Source organism: Scyliorhinus canicula, chromosome 18 (assembly GCF_902713615.1).
Source record: "Scyliorhinus canicula chromosome 18, sScyCan1.1, whole genome shotgun sequence".
NCBI lineage: Eukaryota > Metazoa > Chordata > Chondrichthyes > Carcharhiniformes > Scyliorhinidae > Scyliorhinus > Scyliorhinus canicula.
The window spans coordinates 19,636,069-19,661,090 of NC_052163.1; positions in this window are offsets into that span (position 1 = coordinate 19,636,069).

Genomic DNA, 25,022 nt, shown 5'->3' on the forward strand with positions numbered 1-25,022 from the left:
TCTGCTCCACAGTTTAAAGACTGATCTGATATGATAATCCTCAACTCCACTTTCCCCCCTTGTCCCCATAACCCTTGATTTCCTTGCTGATTAAAATGGAGATGATCTAAAAAAAAACACACTTTTCTCTGTTCCAAAATTCACTGGAAGCAAGACAAGTTAGGTTTTAACGTGATTGCTCCCTGTATCGATCGATCAGCCAGACAGTACTTGAAGCCAGACCAAAGAACCTCATCTGCTCTTGGGCAATCAGTGCTAGAAATGGTGTCGCAAGAATGTGTGCAAGTCTGTCTCATCACTGACATCCACAGCACCAGCTCTGAATTACATTGCATGCTGTCCAATTCTCACAATCTTAGCCTGCAGGAGTCCGTTTGCTTTGTAGTCAAGTTGTGACCCAATCGTAACCCATGAGGCAATCGGAAAATCCATCTGAATGCCCTCTGCCCCCTATAACCGGTTATTTTTTGATACTTCTTTTCCAATGCGGCATTTCTCATTTCGGGAACATCCTCATTGAGCTATTTTTGGGTCAAAAGGATTAAAAAAAACATGGATTCCACTGCAGAGACACAAATTGCAGTGCAGTCTCACAAAACCGATTTCGACCCATTTCCAAGACATTTCACTCAACGCAAAATTATTTGTCCCAAGAGTAATTTAACTGTTGGAACATCAGAAAAAAGGCAGAAAATAGAACACGCTAAACAAGAAAAAGAGTGTGATGGTCAAGGAATAGCAAAGTGAAGGAAAAGACCATTTCTGTTTATAAAGGAACCATGTTAAATCATTTTCTGCTGGAAATTGCTGTGGAGTAATTGCACCAGCTGCTCCATAGACCACAGGGCGGGCACCGCTGCCCCCCTGCACTCCGCCATCTTCTCTGTGTCGCACCACTAATACTCTAGCTGAAGCTGCTGTCTCTTTCTCGATACACTCCTCATCCAATGAGCCATAAACTAGTCTCACCAGGGGGAGTTTTACATTCCCTCAGTGCTCATCCATCTTTTGCCATCGAATAAATCCATCTCGAGCGGGAGCCACCCAATGCGCGGCCCTGACTCCATGGCCACCACTGGAAATCCAACCATGTTAAATCATGACGAACAAATGTACAGACAGGACAGCACGGAGGCGCAGCGGTTAACACTGCTGCCTCTCGGCACCGAGGTCCCAGGTTCGATCCCGGCCCTGGGTCACCGTCCGTGTGGAGTTTGCACATTCTCCCCCTGTCTGTGTGGGTTTTGGCCCCACAAACCAAAGATGTGCAGGGTAGGTGGACTGGCCAGGCTAAATTGATCCTTAATTGGAAAAAATGAATTGGGGATTCTAAATTTATTAAAAAAAACAAATGTCCAGAGGAGAAAAAATCTATGCAGAATACTATGTGTATCAATATGTTGCACATCAATGTATATTAGTTATTTCTTCAAAGAGTGAACAATAAGAAGCCACAGTTTAAGTGGAATGAACTTTCTGTACTTGCATCAATTAACTGTTATCCATTTATTTTCCTTTCCTTTTCTTTCGGGAGTGGCCTTTCACAGGCATCTGTGTTCAAGGTGCCATCAGTTGGCAGTGGTGAATTAAGTGAAGGGTTTATTAACAGAACAATAGGATTCTCAAAAAAGTGAAACTTGGCACCATGGTGCCCTCTGATTGCAGGTTGTTCCAAAGGCTGTTATTATAATAGTCTGCCTGCCTCTGCAAATAAAGGGGCAGAATGTATCTTTCAGACCCTCTTTCCAGATGGGGTTTCCCTGTGGCAGTCGGTTCCCTGTTGGGCCCATGTGGTGAAACCTCAAAATAAGCAAGATTTTTCACATATATTGAATCAAATGTGGAGCTAGCACATTAATTTAAAGAAAGCAGCTCGGGAGCCTCCACTCTCCTCGACCCAACCTCTGATGCTACCACTCCCCTCCACCAACCCCTGCTCAAACTACCCTCCTTTCTCCCATCCTCTGACCTGGTCTTCTTCAAACTCCCAATCCACAAAAATCATCTCAAATTGCTTCACTTGATGCTTTGGTTGATGGGCAGCGACCACTTCAGAATCGTCTTTGTGGTCAGAACACTGCACAACATCACATCCTGCAAAAACCACAATTCAACCAACCTTATCTCACAAGTCCAAAACCATTGCTCCCACCATAAACTCACCTCTGATTGCACTCCACAACATGCGGGCAATCCCTTCCTCGGGGGCTGCATCAGTCTAATCAGTATTAGCAACGCCATCGGAGCATTAGTGGGCACTGTTGGGACTGCAGGAGGATGAGGTAGGCGGCCCATGAATGCCCGGAAACAGTTAAGACCAGGGCTGGGCAGCACGGTAGCACTGTGGTTAGCACCGTTGCTTTACAGTGCCAGGGTCCCAGGTTCGATTCCCGGTTTGGGTCAATGACTGTGCGGAGTCTGCGGGGATTTCCTCCAGGTGCCCCGGTTTCCTCCCACAAGTCCCATAAGACGTGCTTGTTAGATGAATTGGACATTCTGAATTCTCCCTCAGAGTACCCGAACAGGCGCCAGAGTGTGACACCGAAGGAATTTTCACAGTAACTTCATTGCAGTGTTAATATAAGCCAACTTGTGACACTAATAAAGATTATTATTATTATTTTGGGCACAGAGGGCTTTGGGCCAAGGGGTGAAGGAGGGTGCAAAGGACAGCTTCTGAAGGTGGGCAGTGTATTATCAGTGTATTGTCACCAAGCCAATTGACCCTTGATTATCTATTTAAATATGGCAGACGGATTGTTGATTTCAGTATCCATCCACCTCCAGGAATATGGGGGTCGGCTCAGGTGCGGGTGGACAGGGGTGGGTGGGCAGGTTAGCACTCACCCTATTTTACAGGATGGACAGGGCACCCGCCCAATTTTACAGGGTGGGCACCCAACCCACCCAATTTTACCCACCCTATTTTATCCACTTTATTTTAGCCGCCCTATTTTACAGGATGGGCACCCACTCTATTTTACCATCCACCTGAACAATTCGATCGGACAGATGTGGCTTTGGTTTAACATGTTACTAAAAGGATGGTCCCTCCTGCAATGCGCCACTCCTTCAGTACCAGACTTTCAACCAAAAGGATGTGTTCAAGTCCTGCTGTCGCTCAAAACCACAACTTTCCAATCCAGAAGTGAGAATATTGGGAAAATAAAATGAATCGCATCATACCAGATATAGATTCACATCCGACAGAGGCCAAAGGTCACTTGGTGGAATGACGTGACCCCCAATCTGGTCACTGTCAAACACACCACCTACAAAATTCTTCTTCATAGTGTGTTTTATTGTTTTTGGGTGTTCAGCGCTATGCTGATGATGTATCCTCCAGATGATACGAACAATCACTCACACACCACCCTAAAAACCAACATAACTAATATACTTAATCTTATCCTTCTCACTGTTTGGAAGATGACGGGTCTAAGTGACCAAAAATCTAAGCAGCTCCCTGTGCGGAAATGAAAAAGGTGAAAGCAGAAACAACTTTCCCAGCTTTCTTGCTAAATTAATGCTGCAGACATTAACCACCAGCACAACCATCGCTGAGCTTTAAACCATACTGGCGTTAAACCACGTTAGGTAGAACTAAATTGAGCACAACGTGGTTTTAAAACATCAACCCATCAGGGATTGCAGACAGTTTGGTAAACAGATGCCCAGCTTGTCTCTGCTAAACTGTGACAGAAATCCTGGCGCTTGTTTGTTGAGGTAGTTTCTGCTGTCAGCAACGTGTTCGGATTAGCAGCAGAATAGATGTACTTAATGAATAGTGAAAGGGGATTAGTAAGGCACTATCACCTTTCAGAGTCTCATTTAACAAGGCAGATTGACAACAGCTTATTTTTGTTTATGTTCCTGAATAAACACAAGTAACTGCTGGGATTTAGTTTGTTAACCACACCAAGAGAAATGCTATTCCTAAAATAAAACACTTTTCCAAAACAAGGTTCTTGTTCTGATATAAAATGCCATAAAAATGAGAACCCGCTTTGCCTTTATAATGTGTCACCTCAGCAGCAATGCGGCTGAATTAAAACTTAGCTTCTTACAAAATGGGCAGCAACATGACATCGACAGATCATGTTAACCTTTGCAAGTCATATTAATGTCAATATTGCTCACTTCAAATACCAACTGAGATAAGAGGGTAAACATGAGTGGTAGCATTCTTGCCTCGGAGTCAAAGTTGTAGGTCCAGGTTTCACTCCAGACAATTGAGCACAAAGTTCCAGCTGACAGTTCAGTGCACTACTGAGACAGTGCTGCGTTGTTGCAGGCGCTGTCTTTTGAATGTGACGTCAAACTGAGGCATTGGCTTCCTGCACCAGTTTGAAGGGGAGCAAGAGAGTTCACCTATGTCCTAGCCCAGTGTTTTTCAAACTTTTTTACTCGGGACCCATTTTTACCAACCAGCCGACCTTCATGACCCATGATGGCCGACTTTTGCGACCCACCGTTTTCTCTTACCTTTAATGGGAGAGGTGAGCCAGGGTTTATATTCTATAGTCTAGAGTAGCGAAAAATGAGAAATTACCTCATTAAAACAGGCATTACTCTCTCAGGACTCTACAGAGCAGATGCAGAATGCAAGTTTTCCTCAGATGGGTGGTTTACAGCCTAGGGATATTGTCTGTAAATTACAATGCGACCATTTTAGACATAGATGAGGAGGAATTACTTAACTCAAAGTATTGTGAATCTTTTTAATTCACTATCAAAGAAAGTTTTGCAGGCTCAGCCATTGAGCGTATTCAAGACAGATGCAGGACGACTGAATTGAATTTTTAAAAAAATCTTCTCCTGGGCGCTGACGTCAGAAGAAGGTGGTGTTTTTCTCTGGGCTCCAGGCATGCGCACCGATAAGCAGGCACGCATGCGCAGCACGCGTGCATTTTTAAAGCCGCTTGCAGCCGGCATTTTTAAATGTTTGCTGCTGCAGCCTTTGCGCCTGAGTTCACGCGATCGGGAACGCCGCGATGGATGGCTCCGCGACCCACCCACTTTGTAAATGCCTGTCTGAGCCAATATTTATCTCTCAAACAAACAATCTTCTAACACCAACCCATGCAAAACACTGCAAGCAAAGTAAATGTAAAATAAGATGCACACAGTGACATGAGACCAAACTCCTGCTAACTATTGCTAAGGAAAACTAAAAGACACGGGAAGAACATGCAGACTCCACACAGACAGTGACCCAAGCCGGGAATCGAACCTGGGACCCTGTAGCTGTGAAGCAACTGTGCTAACCACTGTGCCTCTGTGTTGTCCCCAAATGTTCTGTCATTTCCCAAATGTTTATACTGGCAAAATTCAAGGGCAAAACCCATTGCCTGACCATTGGATTCCAAACTGGTTCCATTGTCCAAACTCCATTTTAAAATAGCATCTCGTTCTGGTTTATTTAGCAATAAATGTATTGTGCCTCCTAAAAAAGAAATTCCTGTTACTTTGGGGACTCAAGTTCACTGTTCACACATCAGAACTTCCACTCACAAAATTCTTATGGGATTTGAGTAGCCAAAAATATGTTGTAAATACACTGAAGAAAGCAGAGCATTGTGGAGTGTAAAAAAATGTGATGATTTTGTGACTTCTCGGGAATGTTATTAAACGCCAAGATGATGAAATAAAATCTAATCACATCTGTTATCACATCAGAACAGAATTAGGAAATGACATAATGATTGTCACATTATTCTGAATTTCAGATATTACAGAAGACGTCAAACCCTATTTTCCTGAAAAAAAATTGACTTTGACAGCTCTGTCTAGGTTTTTGATAGAATAATAGACGTGAGGACAACACTTTCTACCACTAGATGTGCTGGTGCACATACTAATATTATACTGTAGCTATGTAGCTATGTTTCAGTGTGCTGAAGACATCTGGTAGCAGTTAAGAGAGAAAGTCCAGGAAGGCAACCTTTAAAAGTATATTACTGAATGTAAATTAAAAGTCTACCAATGTCTCAAATGGAAATCTATCAATTTCTTCTGCGTGCGGATCATTTTGTAAATAATCAGCCCTTGATTCCATTAACACTAGCTGCAATTGCCTGTGCCGTGTGGAAGAGATACTTCCCTCACCGATACGTAGCCCAACAAGAAGAATCGTCAACAACTCTGACAATGGTTTCACTATCCTCTGATCAACAGCACACTCAGATCCGATCAAAGGCTGAAGGACAGCCGATAAATGAAGGGCCCAGGCTTCCAAGGCAAAGGGAATCGCATGAAACTATTCAGATAGTGGTACCGCAATGTAATCGCGAAGTGCTAATGGCCGCAATACAGTCCCCACATTAAAGGGAGCGTGCTTGGAGCTCAAAGATCAAGAAGAAAATCCATAAAATCCAAAAGGAAAAGAGATTTTAAATGATTTTTGTGGAGTTATTAACAGTCCCAGGGGCCTTGTAGAAATCTTCAACCCCACCCCGCCCACTGTGTAACTCTCCACGAGAGCTCCCAAACTAACTGGACCCCAGGGAGAAGCCTCCAAACTTCCTCATTCAGTGAGCAGCTGCAAAATGCAGCAACTCCTCAGATCGATAGAATTGACACGAGGCCCTGAGGCTGAGAAAGGCTCCAGCCTCCAGCCTCTTCCCCTGGACGGTTGGCAGGTTGACTGCACCCAATGGAAGTGATTACTTCAAAAAAAATGAGAGAAAATTCTGTATATATATGTGTAAAAAAAAAATAGAATATGTTTTTAAATTGATCCCTAGAATCATTAGGGCACAGGGAGGAAAGGGCTGGCTGGTGTTCACAGTTACTTTGGAACGAATAGAAAAAACTGTGCCAGGGCAGCTGGCTTTTGCATCTGCCATGGTATTTACACTCGAGATCAAATGTGGAAAGTGGCTCTGACGTCAACAGTACTATCAGAAATCACCCTTCTTTCCAGATTCCTTCACTAGCTGATGATTGATCAGGTAATTACAACTCTTATTAAACACGTGGCCTGAATACACTGAGGCCTCAATCACAGCTTCAAATTTAAGCTTTGGAAAAGATCAACACTGAGAGCAAGATTAACCCCTCAAGTTATGAAGCCCTGGCATTTTCTTTTTTTATAAATAAATTGAGAGTACCCAATTCACTTTTTCCAATTAAGGGGCAATTTAGCGTGGCCAATCCACCTACTCTGCACATCTTTGGGTTGTGGGGGCGAAACCCACGCAAACACGGGGGGGGGGGGGGGAATGTGCAAACTCCACACGGACTGTGACCCAGAGCCGGGATCGAACCTGCGACCTCGGTGCCGTGAGCCCTGGCATTTATTAAAGACTGCTCTCAACGTATAGTTGGTCAGAATTCAATCCTTATGATGCCTGCGCCTTCAAAGTCAATTATTCAGTTTGATTTGATGTCGCAGATTGCCTCGGTGAAAAGATCAATGCCCCCCCCCCACCCCCCAAACCCAACCCCCCCAACCCAACCCCCATCCCCACCCCCACCCCCACCCCCACCCCCACTCCCCAACCACTACAATCAGGATCCACTTATAATCACGGATATACTATCTACAGAGATGGCACAGGACGGTCACCCTGGAGGCAGAGTAAGAGAGAACAGTCTGCAAAGATTTCTTTTTTTCAAATTAAGGGAACAAAAAATGTGTTGAGGAAGAGGGAAAATTTGTGAAAAAAGTGAAAGCCCTAGTTCTCTCAGAGAGATTTAATAATGTCAGATGAAGCCGAGGCTCCATTATAATATTGAGGAAAGGACAATGGAGCTTTAGTTGAAGGATCGGCTTCTCCTATCTCCCCTCCCTATATCCTCCCCTATTGCATTATTTTCTACAGAATTATAAGATTTCTTGTGGTTGTTAGGTCTGTTGAACCTCTCATCCGTTGGACCAATTTCCGTCTCAGTCATTAGCGGAGGGTTTGTGTTTTTTTCTATTTTTGAATTGGTTATGTCTATTTTAGTCGCCAATTGTATTACAAAATCAAACTGCATCCAAAAATCACACCCCAGGAAAAGAGAAACTCGATGGTGCAGCGATCATGACAGCTCCCATGCCATTAAGCATTTCTAAAAATAAAAACAACACAATAGGGACAGGAGGAGGTTGAACAATTCTAAATAAAGCAGTGGATCAACATTCCAATCATTTACAAACCTCTCCCAGTTCCATCCAAACACAATCGAGCACATACCATGTGGTCCCATGAACATTCGCAAGCTTGGGATCACCATCTCTGAAAATACCAACCCCACTCTGCTGAGGAGGATGTCTTGTGGCATCCCTGCCTCTGAGCCAGAAGTTCCTGGTTCAAGACCCGCCCCAGGACTTGATGGCCAAGGAAGGTGCGAGCATAACGTGGCCAAACGTTTGAGAGTCAACCTGTAAAATCCTTCCAACACGGCAATGGCAAGCAGTCAGAGCAGGAGAGACTCCTGGTTAGCCGTGCTTGATGTGGAGTGGCACCCCTCAAGCTGGAAGCCTCTGGTGATAGACTCGCGACCTGTTCCAGGAGAAACCCCGCGATTGAATCAGATGAAAGTCCGCCTAATCCCCTATGGCCTAGCAGACCCAAGCCATGTTATATTCCATCAACTGCCAACTGAATTGACTGGTGCTGCTGGGAGCTGAAATGACCAAATTTACCAAACGATTCTCAAAGGAAAAGATTAACTACAGGAGGGCAGCACGGTAGAATTGTGGATAGCACAATCGCTTCACAGCTCCAGGGTCCCAGGTTCGATTCCGGCTTGGGTCACTGTCTGTGCGGAGTCTGCACATCCTCCCTGTGTGTGCGTGGGTTTCCTCTGGGTGCTCCGGTTTCCTCCCACAGTCCAAAGATGTGCAACTTAGGTGGATTGGACATGATAAATTGCCCTTAGTGTCCAAAATTGCCCTTAGTGTTGGGTGGGGTACTGGGTTATGGGGATAGGGTGGAGGTGTTAACCTTGGGTAGGGTGCTCTTTCCAGGAGCTGGTGCAGACTCGATGGGCCGAATGGCCTCCTTCTGCACTGTAAATTCTATGAACTATGAATTTCACTTTTTGTAACGTTTGATCAGAATCAACACAAATTAAGCATGAATTGAATGGCAAAATGATCATTCAGATGAAAGAGGTAAATTTCCCTTCAAATCGTCAATACAACAATGATACATTTTAAACAATCACAGGTATTCCCCAGCACCAGGTATGACATTCTGTAGCTGCACAGTTCCAGCTTTATCATTGGTTGAGAGTTTATGCTATTCTTAATTCCCGCAAGATGGGTCAGGAGTCCAAAGAGAAAGCAGCGAGCTACATGAACCCTTACTCCCTTGGGTCATGACAACCCTGATGGCATAGCCTTCAGAATTCCTTTTCAACTCATTAGCCAGTGACACTGGTTCGCTGCTCGGCCACGTCTGGGAAAACACCCAGCTCTTCAGCATCTCTGAGTTACTCATTTCATTTCCCAAGTTTTAGACCATTTTTGATTCAGCCAACTCACGCAGCCTCCAAGAGCTCCTGTCTGCTTTTCTGCCAAACAGAAAATCTATCCTCTTCCTGACAGTGATTTGCATCTTCCCCTTGCTAGAATTCACTGTGGTCTTATTTCTATCTCTGTCTGCTTTCTCTTTGTGTCTGTATCTAAGGCGGAAATTTTCCAGCTGGACTTGCTGCTGGGATCATCAAAGTCCAGCTGGCGGGGAACCCCCCCCATGATACCCCTCCCCGACATCCCCTCGACACCCCCAATGCGATACCCCTCCCTGACACTCCCTCGATACCCCCTCCCACGCAATACCCCTCTCTGACATCCCCTCGACACCCCCCCCCCACGCGATGTCCCTCCCTGACATCCCCTCCCCACATCCCCCTAACCCTCCGCCCTGGATATCCCCCACCTCAACTCGCCCACCAACTGAATAATGGTGGGAACTCAGGGTAGGAGGGCTCTTCACCGCCCTGCTCGACATCGTCCCCATCCGAGGAGATGCGGCACTCCTCCATCTTCTCCTGGTCCAGCTGCTCACCCCGCTGCAGTGCCAGGCTGTGCTTAGCGCAGCAGACCATCATGCTATGGGACACCCTCTATAAGCTGTATTGGATGGCTCCCCCAAACAGGCCAGGCACCACAACCTCATCTTCAGAAGTCCAATTGCCGGCTCCAGCGGTGCACGCGTTGATGCATGACCCTCTTTATAGCCCCCACACTGTCAACATCAGCCACCTCCTGAGTGAATATCGTTTGTCTCTGAGGAACTATCCCTCCAGCCACTGCTCTCAAAGAACAAAGAAAAGTACAGCACAGGAACAGGCCCTTCGGCCCTCCAAGCCTGTGCCGACCATGCAGCCCACCTAAACTAAAATCTTCCACACTTCTGGGGTCTGTAGCCCTCTATTCCCATCCCATTTATGTATTTGTCAGGATGCCCCTTAAACGTCACTATTGTCCCTGCATCCACCACCTCCTCTGGCAGCGAGTTCTAGGCACCCACTACCCTCTGTGTAAAAAACTTGCCTCGTGCATCTCTAAATCTTGCCCCTCGCACCTTAAACCTATGCCCGCTAGTAATTGACCCCTCTACCCTGGGAAAAAGCTACTGACTATCCACTCTGTCTATGCACCTCATAATTTTGCAGACCTCTAACAGGTCGCCCCTCAACCTCCGTCGTTCCAGTGAGAACAAACCGAGTTTATTCAACCTCTCCTCATTGCGAGTGCCCTCCATACCAGGGAACATCCTGGTAAATCTCTTCTGCACCCTCTCCACAGCCTCCACATCCTTCTGGTGGTGTGGCGACCAGAATTGAACACTATACTCCAAGTGTGGCCTAACTAAGGTTTTATACAGCTGCAACATGACTTTCCAATTTTTGTACTCAATGCCCTGCCCAATGAAGGCAAGCATGTCATATGCCTTCTTAACTACCTTCTCCACCTGTGTTGCCCCTTTCAGTGACCTGTGGACCTGTACACCCCGGTCTCTCGCACTGTCAATACTCTTGAGGGTTCTACCGTTCACTGTATATTCTCTACCTTCCAAAATGCATACCTCACATTTGTCTGGATTAAACTCCTCAAAAACATCTGGGATTTTCCAGCGCCCCAAGATATAACCATCATGACACTCCCCAATAGATGAGCACACACCTGCATAATGCGTGGCCACAGATGATCTAGACATTGAGGGAGTGGTATAACTTGCAGTTTGTAAATGGTGCCACATGTTGCTATGGGGAGCGCAGAGCCACCGGGGTGCAGTTGATGACACCCTGCACCTGGGCCATGCCTGCTATATGGGCAAAGCCCATGGCTCTGGCATCCTGGCTCCTCGTGTCCAGGTCTAAGTTGATATACATGTGGGCCTGTGCAAAGAGCACATCTGTGACCTCCCTCATGCACTTGTGCACAGCTTGTAGGGAAATGCTGCAAAGGTCCCCCATGTAACTTTGAAATGAGCCTATGGCATAGAAGTTCAGAGCGACAGTAACATTCTCGCCACAGGCAATGGGTGACCTCCCAGTCCATTTGGTGCCAACTCTTGCATCACCTGACCCCCAGGCACAGACACGGTCTTCTCCAGCACTGGACCATTGACATCTGGATGTAGGAGGTTCTGTGACAGAATACTGTTGACCAGCAATGTCTCCTCCGAGGTTCTGCCAACGTTGGCCCTGCTTCCGGACATCAACGGACCATGTCTTCTCCTCTGCAGGGTGCTGATCCTGACCATGTGCAACGGCATGTCGATGTTGCTGCTTGATTGCAATCAAAAGAATTGTCAGCTCCACTGGCTCCATGATTCTCCCAAATCAAATATTAGAAGGAACAGAACATCAAAGTGAGCAATGAGGAGACCGGACAATGCCCTGACCCACGGCCCTCTCAGCATCTGGGACATCAACCCATGCTCATGCACCTATGTGAGCACTGTTCCAATGAACCTCACTCACTCCCTAGCCCACAAAAGCCACTTCCCAGTTTCCCTTCTCAACTCCAGCTGAATAAAGCGTTTCGACCCTTTAGAGCTTCAGTGGTCCATGTGAAACCTCCCACGTGTGAGGAGGGCTCCCTCTCTATAATGAGCATTATCCTTGGTGTTCATTGCTTGGGGACTATGTATCCAAAGGGTTAACAATTGGAGACTAATCAGTGGCACACTCATGCATTACAATACCGACTAAATTGTCACAATTATCTGGCCAAGGAAGAGTAAGGGAGCTGATTTGACAATTGGCCTCCCCTTGTGGCAGGTTGAGCACACCTGATGCATATAAAGACTGCTATTTTCAGTCAACTTTAACCTGAGGCGATACCCTCATAGTCCCAACTTTCATGGGCTGTGGATTAAACAAGCCTTCCTACTTGAACAGCCAGCCGGCCACACATAATCCGTGCAAGCCTGACCTCCATAGCCAGTTGCCTTGAACTTCCATACAGTTTACTGGCTTCAACATGATGCCTGAGTGCATTCTGATTGCACTAATTCACCCCCTTGTCAGGGTCTTCCGCCCTCATGAGGTTGAGAACCACCCCTTGTCAGAGTCCTCCACTCTACCCATGCAACCTGACATCTTACATGTCATCTAGAGTTATGTCATCACAAACCCAAAAAGGGAAGCAAAGCCTGTAAACCACCCTTTGAACCTACAGGCTCACAGACATGAAGGGTCACTAATGCATGAAAGTATCACCAACCCCTGAGATGCTGAGACTCAATCACCCTCTCCCTCCCGGATCACTTTGCACTTATCTGGGTCCCCCGCATCCTCTTCGGTGGCATCTCTGCAATTGGCATCCTGGAGGGTGATTGCGGCCTGAGCGCTCACCTGCAATTTCCCCTTCGGAGCGGAAGTCGCCAGGTTTTTGTTTTACGCAGCTGTTGCAAATCATGCTGGCAACCAATGAATATTTTGTGAGGGGGATGTCCGGGTGGGACGGCAAGCTCACGATATGCTAATATATTTAAATCATGTTCCCAGCCTACTATGGCAGAATTCTCATACGTCACAGAGGAGGTGCCTGGAAAATCCAGAAAATGTGCTCGCGCTGGCAAGAATCGCCTTTTGTGAATCTCGCTGTATTTTACATTCACATCGCCATTCTCGCTGATGGCTAACATGGGCTGAAAATCGCCCCCCAATGTATCTCAATTGCAATTTATTTTAGCTGAAGTGTAAGTCAGTAACATGAAAATGTAATTTTGAACAAGTCAACATATTTTGTAACAAAAAAATTGTCAAAAGATCATACCAACCCTGAGAAACAGCTCACCTGTGGGCACGAGGATATGGAAGCTTTGTTACTGAGGACACAAAAGATGACTGCAATGGCTCAGACAACAGAAAATTGATAGAAGTACACCAGGAACCTCTAGGTATACTGGGTTTCTGTGAATGAGCCTCGAGTACAGAAAATGGAGACACTCATAGTCAACCTGTCATGGGCCATTGCAACGGCAGCCAACTATGGAGTGGTTAATTCTGTTGTGACCATTGAAGATTTTAGGAAAGTTGGATTGTATATGTCTTGGGCAATTTATGGGTTAAAAGCCTGGGGATAGAATGTGTTTGACTGCAATGGTCATTTTTAAAACATAATTCTGTTCTGCAGGACCTGGGTGGTTTTAGCAGCCAGAAGGTGGACAAGGAATGGATTTTTCAGTCTGGGCATAGTGTTTGGCCTGGGGACGTCCCATGGGAAGACCCTAGGGAGTTGATATGTGATATGCTTTCAGTCCCTGGTAAAGTAATTTGTTTTTTTAGCTTGGGGAAATGATGTCAGTGCTGGGTGGAGCTAAGAGACAGTCTTTTGGGAGAAAGACCTTTGGAAGTGAATCTGATCAGGAAACCCATGTTCTTTTAGACCACAAGAAAAGACAATTTTTTCCCAGTATGATAGTTAATATAAAAGAGTAATAATATTTTAAAGGTGTCGATGGTAGACATGATGTGGAGATGCCGGCGTTGGACTGGGTTGAGCACAGTAAGAAGTCTTACAACACCAGGTTAAAGTCCAACATGTTTGTTTCAAACACTAGCTTTCGGAGCACTGCTCCTTCCTCAGACCTGAAGCAGCTATTTGAAGATACTCAGCCAGAGTCTGAAAGGGTTCTAACAAGAGCCAGAATCTATTTTGTAAAACTGTATTACTACATGCCCTGCTGATCTTTAAGGTGGATTGATATTGTATGTTTGTTTTCTTGTTGTTTAATGGGAAATTGAGTAGAAGTGTTAAGGAGTAATTGTAAACTTTTCTTTGTTGGATATGAAGCTAAAAAGTTGAATATTGTTTTTACAATAAAGTTTTGTTTTAGAAATGCCAAAGCCCTATTTTTGCATGCAATCACTCCTGGAGAAAATCATTCTTTCTGCAGTTTACAAATCAACTAAAATATTGGGGTTGGGGTCTCAGTGTCCTAGCCACTGTTGGGGTCTGGGATCATAATAAATTTAGCAATGGGGAAGATCGCCTGCAAAAGGAGCCTTGTGTGACAGCTCCAACAGCTTCCTGGGAGCTCAGACTGCTGCTATTTAGTCTGGCATTGAAACCAAAAGGGATACAATGAGAGTGGAATGAGAATCTTCTCTCATTTCTGTAGTCTGTGCTCACTTAGTCGATGGAAGGGAATAGGTTCAGCCCCATGATGGTCCTCTCTCAGATGGTACCTTGCCTGGCAGTATAACAAACCAGTGCCCAGGTTGGTGCTGGGCAAGCCAGTTGTTCCAGCCTGCTCCAGTGCCCAATGAGATCTGCAGCCATGCCCTCTGTGTGTTCGTAAATGGGTCCTAAATCAGTGCTGGCGTCCTCTTTATATTGGTTTCGCTATTAATTCGAGAAGGTACTTATGATGCCATACCAATATGACGACCTGAACATTTCTGGTGTATTTCAATTGGGTGCAATCTGCATTAAAAATGGGCATTTTTTGGACCTATTTTGCACCCAAGAAAACAAGAGTCTGTCATTCAATTTCACCCCTCCCATACCAAGAAATCAATGTGCAACAAGTGCCCCAAGGCACGGGAGAAGGACCATTTTAAGGAATACAATATATTCCTTTTTTCTTTCTATAACAAATGAAAGGAATTTACATGCAACCCCCCCCCCCCTCCCCCATGGCATTTTTCTTGCCGGCGGGAGGTGACACGTTTTTGGCCAGCGGAAGGCAGGATCGCCTGGTCCTGCTGCTTTCAATGGAATTTAGCATTAAAGCCACCCCACGGCGCCAGGAAACCCACGACAGGGGGTCGCCGTCAACGCTACTGGAAAATCCCACTAGCGAGAACGGCCAGAAAATCCCCCCTCCCCTCCAATATCTCATATAGAGGCCTGTGCAGGAATCTATCAACAAAAATACGAGAACTTTTCTTCATTCCAGTCACATTGTTGCCTCAGAAGAGAGATGTAGTTGCAGTACTGACTATCATTCCGATTCTCTGAGGTGCCTGAAATGCCGATCCTTATCTGCACAATTAGATACGGATAGGCTTGAAGTGAAAGTTTTGAAGAAGTGATTCCACTTGGTTACAATGCTGCCATCTCTCTTGTCAAAAAAAGTCCCTTTCCTCCCTTTTCAAGAGTTATGGCTCAGTGGCTCCCTCTTCCCCCACCTCTCCCAACTTCTTCACGCCATGAGTGCCAGAAAAAGCCTATCCTCTGACACAAGACTAACTCATAGAAGATCCGCAGTGCACAGCGCAATTATATTCTGGAGAGCATTTGTATTGTGCAAATCCTTTGCAAAATACACTTTTTTTTTCTTAAAGTTAGAGTACCCAATTCATTTTTTTCCAATTAAGGGGCAATTTAGCGTGGCCAATCCACCCATCCTGCACATCTTTGGGTTGTGGGGGCGAGACCCACGCAAACACGGGGAGAATGTGCAAACTCCACACGGACTGTGACCCAGAGCCGAGATCGAACCTGGGACCTCCGTGCCGTGAGGCTGCAGGGCTAACCCACTGCGCTGCTGTGCTGCCCTGCAAAAATATATTTTTAATACACCATTGTAATCGCGAGATGCCTACCAAGAATGTGCCCTATCAGAATGTTTCCTGGGGATGGCTAACATTTCTGCAGTAGGGAGTTCCACGCAAAGAGTTTTAGAACTGTTTAATCACCATATTATGCATTGTGGATCTTATTCTGTTCCCCAGTCACATTAATCAGATTGTAACCAGTCGGTTGAACCGAGCCTGAACACATTTTGAAAGGGTTAGGTCCAACCTCCAGCACCCTCAATTACAAACACTGATATATAACTAACCGAAAGTAAACTAATTGATAACCAAAACAATAGTTGTTACAGATCATTTGCCCATTTAGATTTAGTACAAAGCACAAAACAAATGAAATGCAGCTTCCTATTTTAATTTTCAAGATCACAGAAACCAACTAATTCAAGCTGCTGATTTGCAATGGTAATAATAAGGGTGTAGTGTTGGAGCAGAAAGCTATATTCCACGCTGAGTCACATTGCAGCCCCACCAATGCTGTAATTAATCTGAGTAGTGCCTCCATCGCAGATTGAAGTGTCCAGAATATTCTGCGTGGCAATGCCAATATGGTAATTCTCTCATTTCAGAGCACGACCGTTGAGTTGACAGTCGCTAAATCACCCATGTCAGTGAGTTGCAAACTTACTGTTCATGAGCAAGTTTACAAGAAGGGCATTAAAATAGATGGGTGGGGTGGGATAGAATTTATTTTATTACACACCTTCAATGATTGCTGCAACAATATTCTCCCTCTGTTCTGACAATTGTGGGGGAAGCCTATGAACTCAAAAAGTGTACACATGCTTTGCTGGAGCATCGGGTCACTGCCAAGTACTACTGAATCAGACAGAGGTGGAAAAAAAAATCTGGAAGGCCAGGATTTAGGTTCCAGGAATGCTTGTCCTGTGGGAAAGGCACTTGGCTTTCTGAAGTGCCATGTGCCTGTCATATTCATAGCTCATTAAGCAGAGATTGGATTTTAATATAACGTTACCATATAAACACACATCAAGATTGCATCTGAACATGCACCAAGCTTTATGAATCCAAATTGACTATGATTACATTATCGCCCTGCACGCACTCATTTCAGAAGAGAATAGGTTTCCATTACCCTGCAACTTTTAATGTAACGCGCAACATCAAGCTTCACAGTTTTCACGAGGGGCTACTACTTCCTCATTTCTACAATTATGAAGGAATAAAAATCAATGAGAACGGGGGTGGAGGGGGGCGGCAAAAGGTAGGATTTTAATCTGGTCAGTAAAAATAAAAGGCAGTTGAGGGTGAACTGTGGTTATGTCGAAATCTTTTTCATTATTAAAGTTGGTACAGACAATATGAAAGACATAAGAATCCAATTCATCTAACCGTTGTTTGTATGAGCAAATCCACACTTTCTCCCATCGTTGCCTTTCACTTACTTGATAATTTTACCCTGATCCACCTTGTGGCAAGCGAGCAGGATTGACACCCATTTAACATTGCTGGCAAAGAAAAGTGAAAGGTTGTAAAACTGGTGATCTACCCAATTCAATCAGCTTGGCTAAAATTATCCCCTTCATTAAAATTAAAACAGGCATTTTTAGACATTGCATTCATTGTGAAAGAAGATCGTAGTGTCAGTCCTCAGCATCTTGTGCTTAAAAATGGACTTATCACATTTTAAAGAATGTAGTCCCGCAAGAGGAAAGTTAGTTGTTTGATATACCAATCACTCGCTCTTAATATTCAGCCATCCTTGTGTGAGGAATAAGGAGCGGGATTCTCCGTCTCGCCAGCCTCCTTTTCCGGCACGGCGCGGATCCGCCAGCAGTGGGATTCCCTTTTCCTGCAGCCGGCCAATGGGGTTTCCCATTGTGGGCCATCCCGCGCCATTGGGAAACGTGCGGGCGTGGGTGCGCTGCCCGTGGGGCACAGGATCTCGCCGACAGAGAATCCCGCAGCAGGAGTGTCACCAAGGTTCGATGTGGTGTTGCCAACAATTAGATCTCTTCTCATTGCCACCATTTCACAAAGCTGGATCAGTGAAGGAAACTCAATTTGAGCTGCTCAAAAGAGAATAATTACAAACTGATGCAAATTGCTCATTGTTCCCTTCCTTTGCATCAGAAGTTTTTTTAGAACAAGGAAATAATATTCAGTGGTCAGTGATATCATCAAACTCTTCCTCAATCCCCTTCCTCTATCATAAGGTCAGGATTTATGTTTGCTTGCAATAAGACCTGGAAAACATTCAAGCTTGGGCTGAAAAAGTGGCAGATAATCGTCAGGCAATAAGTGCCACCCCAACAAGATAGAATCTCACCATCTCTCCGTGACACTCAAAAGCATTACTATGTCTGAGTCTTCCATTCAAAATATTCTGGAGGTTAGCATTGACCAACAATCTGGATGGCCTAGCCATATAAATATTGGGCACGGTTTAGCTAAAATATAACAGTCTGTTCTGGGTGGGAATCGAGGGGTTGTTCCAGTGCTAACGACCCCGCGATCTAACAGCACTCTGGGTTGTTTTGTGTCTCCAGCGGAGCACCTCACCGAGGCCGCACTTAGCCTCATATCCAGCTTGAGGAGCTCTGGCAGACGGACCTCTTCAGTGCAGTAAGCGGGTGGCGCCCCAATCTCTCGACGCCCCTTGACGAGATCCCCAGACCCTCTCAATGCCCCAACTCACCTGCTGGGTGGTCCTCTAGCCCCCCCCCCCCCCTCCCCACTCATACCCCACCGGATACTGGCAGGGCAACAAAGCCCAATCCCCAGCATGGGCAGAATGCCAGCTTGGCGCCCTGCAGCCTGGCGGTGGGATGGCAGGCAGGCAGTGCCCAGGTGCCCATATGGCACCAGCAGTACCAGGGTGCCACAATTGCCTGAGAAATCCCCTCCCCCCCCTCCTCCCCCCAAAGTGCTGTTCAGTCTGGTCTCCGTTTGTGGCTAGGGTCCTCGGTGAGCCCGAAAGATGCCGGGTGGCCATTCGATCCGGCAGCAGCATAGCTGAGTGAACCTTTAAGGTCTTTTAACGATGCGAGTCTGGGTTACGCCCATAATGTACGGGATCGTGAGGTCTCACGAGATCTCTAACAATCGTCGGGATCTACAGGCCGCGTCCCCTACCGATTCCGGCGGGATGCGGTCGGCAATTCACGCCCACTAACTACAATAGCAGCTCATCGGCTGGGAGCACCCCACCAAGTTAAGGCACCACCTGAATCGCCAAAGCCTGTCCATCATCTGCATGGCACAAGTCAGGGGTGTGATGGAATACTCTTAAACTGCCTGGATAAATGCAGCTCCATCAATTCTCAAAGAGCTCAACACTATCAAGGACAAGACAACCCACTTGATTGGCACCCCATGCATTGTCTTAAACATTCCTCCTCCACCAGTGCACTGTGTCAGCAGTGTGTACTATATACAAGATGCACTGGAGAGAACATCATCAGCACCTTTCAAACCCAAAACCTCTACCATCTCAAGGAACAAGGACAGCAGATGCATGGGGCCATCACCACCTGTAGGACACTTCAAGTCACTCACCATCCAGATCGGATCTAGAGAGCTGTTTCTTCACTGTTGCTGGAAGAAAACTGGAATTCTTTCCTTAACAGCACTGTGGATGGACCTACACTTCATGGACTGCAGTTGTTTAAGGCAGCACTCATTCGCAAGGGCAATTATGGATGGGCAATAAATGCTGGCCTTGCAGGAAACATTCACATCAAGAATGATTTTTTCAAAATAGTACTTGCTAATAATCACTTATTGTCACAAGTGTGCTTCAATGAAGTTACTGTGAAAAGTCCCTCGTCACCACATTCCGGCACCTGTTCAGGGAGGCTGGTACGGGAATTGAACCCGCGGTGCTGTCCTGGTTCTGCAATGCAAGCCAGCTGTTTAGCACACTGTGGTAAAGCCATTATCACCCTTGTGGGTATGCAATGGAAAATTAGATATCAGATGGAGGTCAGTTACTATGAACATACGAATTAGAAGCAGGAATAGGCCACTCGGTCTTTTGAGCTTATTCCGCCATTCAATAAGATCATGGCTGACCTGATGGTGGCCTCAACCCCACATTCCTATCTTCCTCCGATAACCTTTCACCCCTTTGTTAGTCAATAATCTATTGAGCTCTTCCTTAAAACATATTCAAAAACTCTGCTTCTACCCGGAAACTAGAGATTCCCAACGACTCATGAGCCTCAAAGAGAAATAATTTACCCTCATCCCTGTCTTAAATGAGGGACCCCTTACCCCCCTGGTTCTAGATTCTCCCACAAGAGGAAACATCCTCTCCACGTCCACCCTGTCAAGACCACTCAGGATCTTACATGATTCAATCTAGTCGCCTTTTACTCTTCTGAACACCAGTGAATTCAAAGCAAAATTTTCCTCATAAGGCTACTGCCCAAACCTGGTATTAGGTCTCGTAACCCTTCTCTGAACTGCTTCTGACGCATTTACACCTTCTCACAAATAGTGAGACCAATAAAGCTGAACAAACTGACATACAGGATAATTATCTCATTATTATTTACTGCAATAGTTTGATGCAGATGTAATTCTTCCCGCTGTGAAAGGTCTTGCAGTTTAAGGCGCAATTAAGTATCACGAAGATCAAAAAGAAGTTGATTCCAGGTCAACTGACTATTCTCCGCCCTATGCATCACGCAGAGTCCAGTGTTGATTGTAACTGGAAAAGTGTGGTCTGTTGATATACATGACCCACCCACCCCTGCTGCAATGTGTCTGCTTCTCTCCATCTGCTAGCATGTGTGCACACATACTCCCCACTGAATTACGCCATGTGTGCCATCCTTCAGATTTGCAATAACAAACTCTACCTACACCGAGGGCAAAGGGCAGCGTAGCTGTTGAAACAGCAGTTTAAAGAAAAATAGTGAGATCGATTCAGAAGTAAGGAAAAGCTTTATCTTGTGAAATGTGTATATTAACATGCAGCCGAGCATTTTCCCTCTGTTAAGATTTGACGCCACGACCTTCTAACTGAGAGTCAAGAGTGCTACCAGCTGAGCGACGGTTGACACCACGGGTTTGGTCTCCGACACCAGGATTGAATGGAGTTACAAGCTGACAATGTCAGGAACAGTTACCCAGCAGTGATTCTCCCTGTATTGCCCAGTTAGTGGCTAGAGGGTGTGCTGCCTATCCAATTTAGGATTACGAGCATACTCTTGAAGCTGTCGGACAAATAGGAGGGCCTCCAGCATGGAAGAGGCCTGGTTTTATAGGTAGGATGCCTCCTTATTGAGACACACTCTCAGCAACTTTTAACACTCATATTTTTAAAATTGGGCATAGCTGCCGGGCAACCATAGTGGAGGGAGAACCCACAGATTGGCCAATGGCTGCCGTTGTAGGAAGGTAGGTGAAGAGGGCCTCAAGTCTGCTTGGAGCACAGGCCCACCAGTCTGCTGCCAAGAGGCTACTTCCAATCAGATGACCTGTTCCTGACGCCAGAGGGGCCGGCAGTATTGCTGGAAAATTCCAGGTGGCTTCCAGTGATCTTTCCACTGACCAAAATTGCCTGCCACTAGCGGGTAGATAGGCCTTCTGTACCCACCTGATCCAATCGGTGGGAAATGGCCCAGGGTCAGGCTAGTGGCATGAAAATACAGGCTGGCCAACATACGCTGTTTCCCTCCTTATTAGAGGAAAAATTTAACCCCCCCCCCCCCCCCCCCCCCCCACACCCAAATGATTGACATAATTTGCTGGTATGGGTCTGTGTAAAATTCTGATGTGCATTATTTTCAATGTATTAACCTGGCAGAAAGCCCCAAACGGATAGTGCGTCTATAAAACTCTGAAGGTAGTGAAAAGGTAACTCTTACTCGACGCAAGCTCAGAGCATGCTTAGGGCGCTAATTGGAACTAGGTGGCAGAGCTACATTCCATACCCTGCATCACTGATTAGCACTGGCACATCCAATTTCAACCACCAATGTGCCACCTTCCCAAATTTTCCACAGTGAAAAATACAACTCACAACATCTTAGTTACAAACTGTACTGATTGTTCTGCACAAATGGGAGTTGTGCTTCATTAAAGATACATACTGGATTATACCCTCTGTTCTAAACAATGGACAGTATTCCCCCCCCCCCTCTCCACCCCTCCCCCTCCACCCACCGTGTCGTGTTTTGCTCTGATGAAGGCGACCCGCCATTGGCTGGTGGTGGGATATTCTGGTCAGACAGCTGTCAACAGGGTCTCCTATCGTATGCATGTGTTTCACCGTTGGTAGGACTGGAAGATCCACCTGCTGGTGAGAACGGCCAGAAAGTTCTGGCTAATATCTGGGGCTAAAATAAATTTCCTTCTTAGGCAGTCTGTTGGGACCGAGCGTGACATTCATCCACTCGGGGCTGTGGGTGCTGAGGAGACTAACAGTCCTAATGCTGGATCTGTGCACTCTGCACAGGTAGCATTTGAAGAAGCGGGTGTGTAGCGTGTGTATGATGCTTGGACTTTGGTACGCTCCTTCCGTTGTTTTCGCTCGGCCTCTACATGAGCCTGTCGGAGACTTTCCAAATTGTTGGTATCTTCGCGGGTGCTTCTTTTCCCGTTTGGACAGTCTCAAGCAAGAGATTCCCACAGGTAGGCGGTGATGTTGCATTTTGTTCTCGGGTGGCTTTGAGGACGGCCCTGAAATGTTTCCTCTGGCCTCCTGGTAACCGCTTACTGTAACGAAGCTCAGAGTAGAGAGCATGTTTTTCGAGTCTTGTCTCAGGCATGCGGACGATATGGCCAGTCCAACATAGCTGTTTAACCATAACCAGTACCTCGATATTGCAGGTTTTGGCCTGAGAGAGGCCAATATTAGAAAACCTATTCTGCCGTTGAATTTGTGGGATTTTGTAGAGGCATCGCTGGTGATATTTCTCGAGATACCCACAGTAAACAGCTTATGGTATGAATGGGGTGGGATTATTTTCCTGATTTTTCACAATCTGATCCACAAGGTATAGGTTATATATTTTTCAGAATCTGTTGAATGTAAAAATATTGCTGATTTGAGAGAAGCTACAATTTTTGCCAGATTGCTCAGAGAACTGGCACACACCTGATTGGCCTTAATGCTCTCCATCTGTGTTATAAATTTACCAGGGGTGAAGGAATTGAGCTGTGTGGCTTGGCTTGTTGTCTTTCACATGTATTATCTTCTGGCTTGAAGAGGTTTATCTTACTCAGAATAGCTTGAAGATATAGTCAGTCTTTTCATTTTTTCTTGAAACTATTTACATCCAAGACCTCAGGGGTACATCGTTCAATAGGCAGTGTTTTGCCTCTTACTCTCTTCGTCACCTGACCTCAGCGTCATTTCGAAGGAAAATGGGATTAGATTTTTGTTGACTAACATGGGCACGATAGGCCGCATGGCCTCCCTCTGTGCTGTAAATGTCGATAAATCTAATTAACATAACTATCAACCCTGCACTGCACACCTCCCCCACCAAATAGAGATCGCAAATCAGCAAACTTGAGTTCAGTCCACTCAATGGAGCATTTAGCGGAATGTTTTTTGGTGCTTGCAGCACCGGGAAACATTCCGCTATTCAACAACACTTTGCCATTTTTTTGGCCATGGGGGATTCTCTCCATCGAGGCTGCACTTTGCGAGATAAGCTCGCCAGCAGGAAAGGCTCCTCACAGATTGGGTGGCTAATTTGTCACGCTGCCTCGATCTTCACCCCCCCCACCCCACCCAACTTTCAGGCCCCCTTACCCACTCAACCTTTGGGAAGCTCCTGGAAACTTCCCCCCCCCCCCCCCCCCACACCCCCCCCCCCCCCCCCTCCCGTCTCGCACCTGGCAAAGCCCTCCGGCCGATCTCTGGCAGTACCAACCTGGCACCCTGACATGGCTGGCACAGCCAGCCTGGCACCCTGGCAGTGCCACCTGGGTACCTGGCAGGGCTTCCAGTGTCCAGGTTCCCAGGTGCTAGGGGGGGAGAGTCAGGGTGGCACCCTGCTTTGTCCCCATCACCCGGGGGTCCCGAGCGGCTGGGAGACCCTCCCCCCCGAAGCCATTACGCCGAGTCCACGTTTTTGTGGACCAGTACTAAATGGCACCCTGGCGAAATCTCCCAGGCAAGACCATTGAGAACTGGGTACCAGGTGAATCCAGCGAACATATAATTAAATCAGCCATGTGGCTCATTTAAATATGCTGACCTGGACCATGCCCAGTGAAGTCGAGATCCAGATTGCGATGACTCACGAGATTCCGCTGCATCTCGCGTGAGGTTTCAAACATCTTGTATCTCGCTTGAGGCCTCTTGCGAGATTCAACGACCTCATCCTGACACCAAGTCAGGCGCGATGAGGTCGCTGAATTGGGTCCATAATCTTTTATTTTGTTAAATTATTTATATTACATTCCTGTCTCTTAACCTTGTGTACTGTTTACAGTTTTAGTCCTGTCCTCCCCACCCCCCCCCCCCCCCCCCCCCCCACCCCCCCACTTCCATGTCACTTTGGCCAAAGGCTTCAATCCCTCAAGAATTGGAAGATGCGTGTCTTCGATGTGTACCCTTATCTTCTTCTTGGAAGGCAAACACACTGATGGAGTGGGATAGCAGCTCCTGCGCCCTGACTCCTCCGGTGACCTAAATGTGAAATAGATGAGGAAAAACTGATTCGAGAATGAATTCTCCGGGACTCAAATGATCACAACCTCTTGAAAAGCAAAGACAAGGCGATAAAAGAGAATTTCAATTCATTATGTGTTGCAAACCGAGTCATGATTAAATCTGGCAAAAGAAAGGTAGGAAGAACACTTGGAAGGCTCTGCTGGATAGGAGGTCATCCCTACTCCTCTTGGGGTAGGAATCTCACTTGCTTTGCACAGTGGTATCATTTCCATGCTCACATCAGCACAAGTCTGCTCCGTTGCAGCCAATGGGATTTGGGGATCAGCAGGGGAAAGGTAGAATTGCATAGTCATCAACAACGGAATAAAGGTCTGGACTGGGATCTATAGTAATTTCCTATGTCGTAATTTGGTCTGCTTGCTTGCAAGGT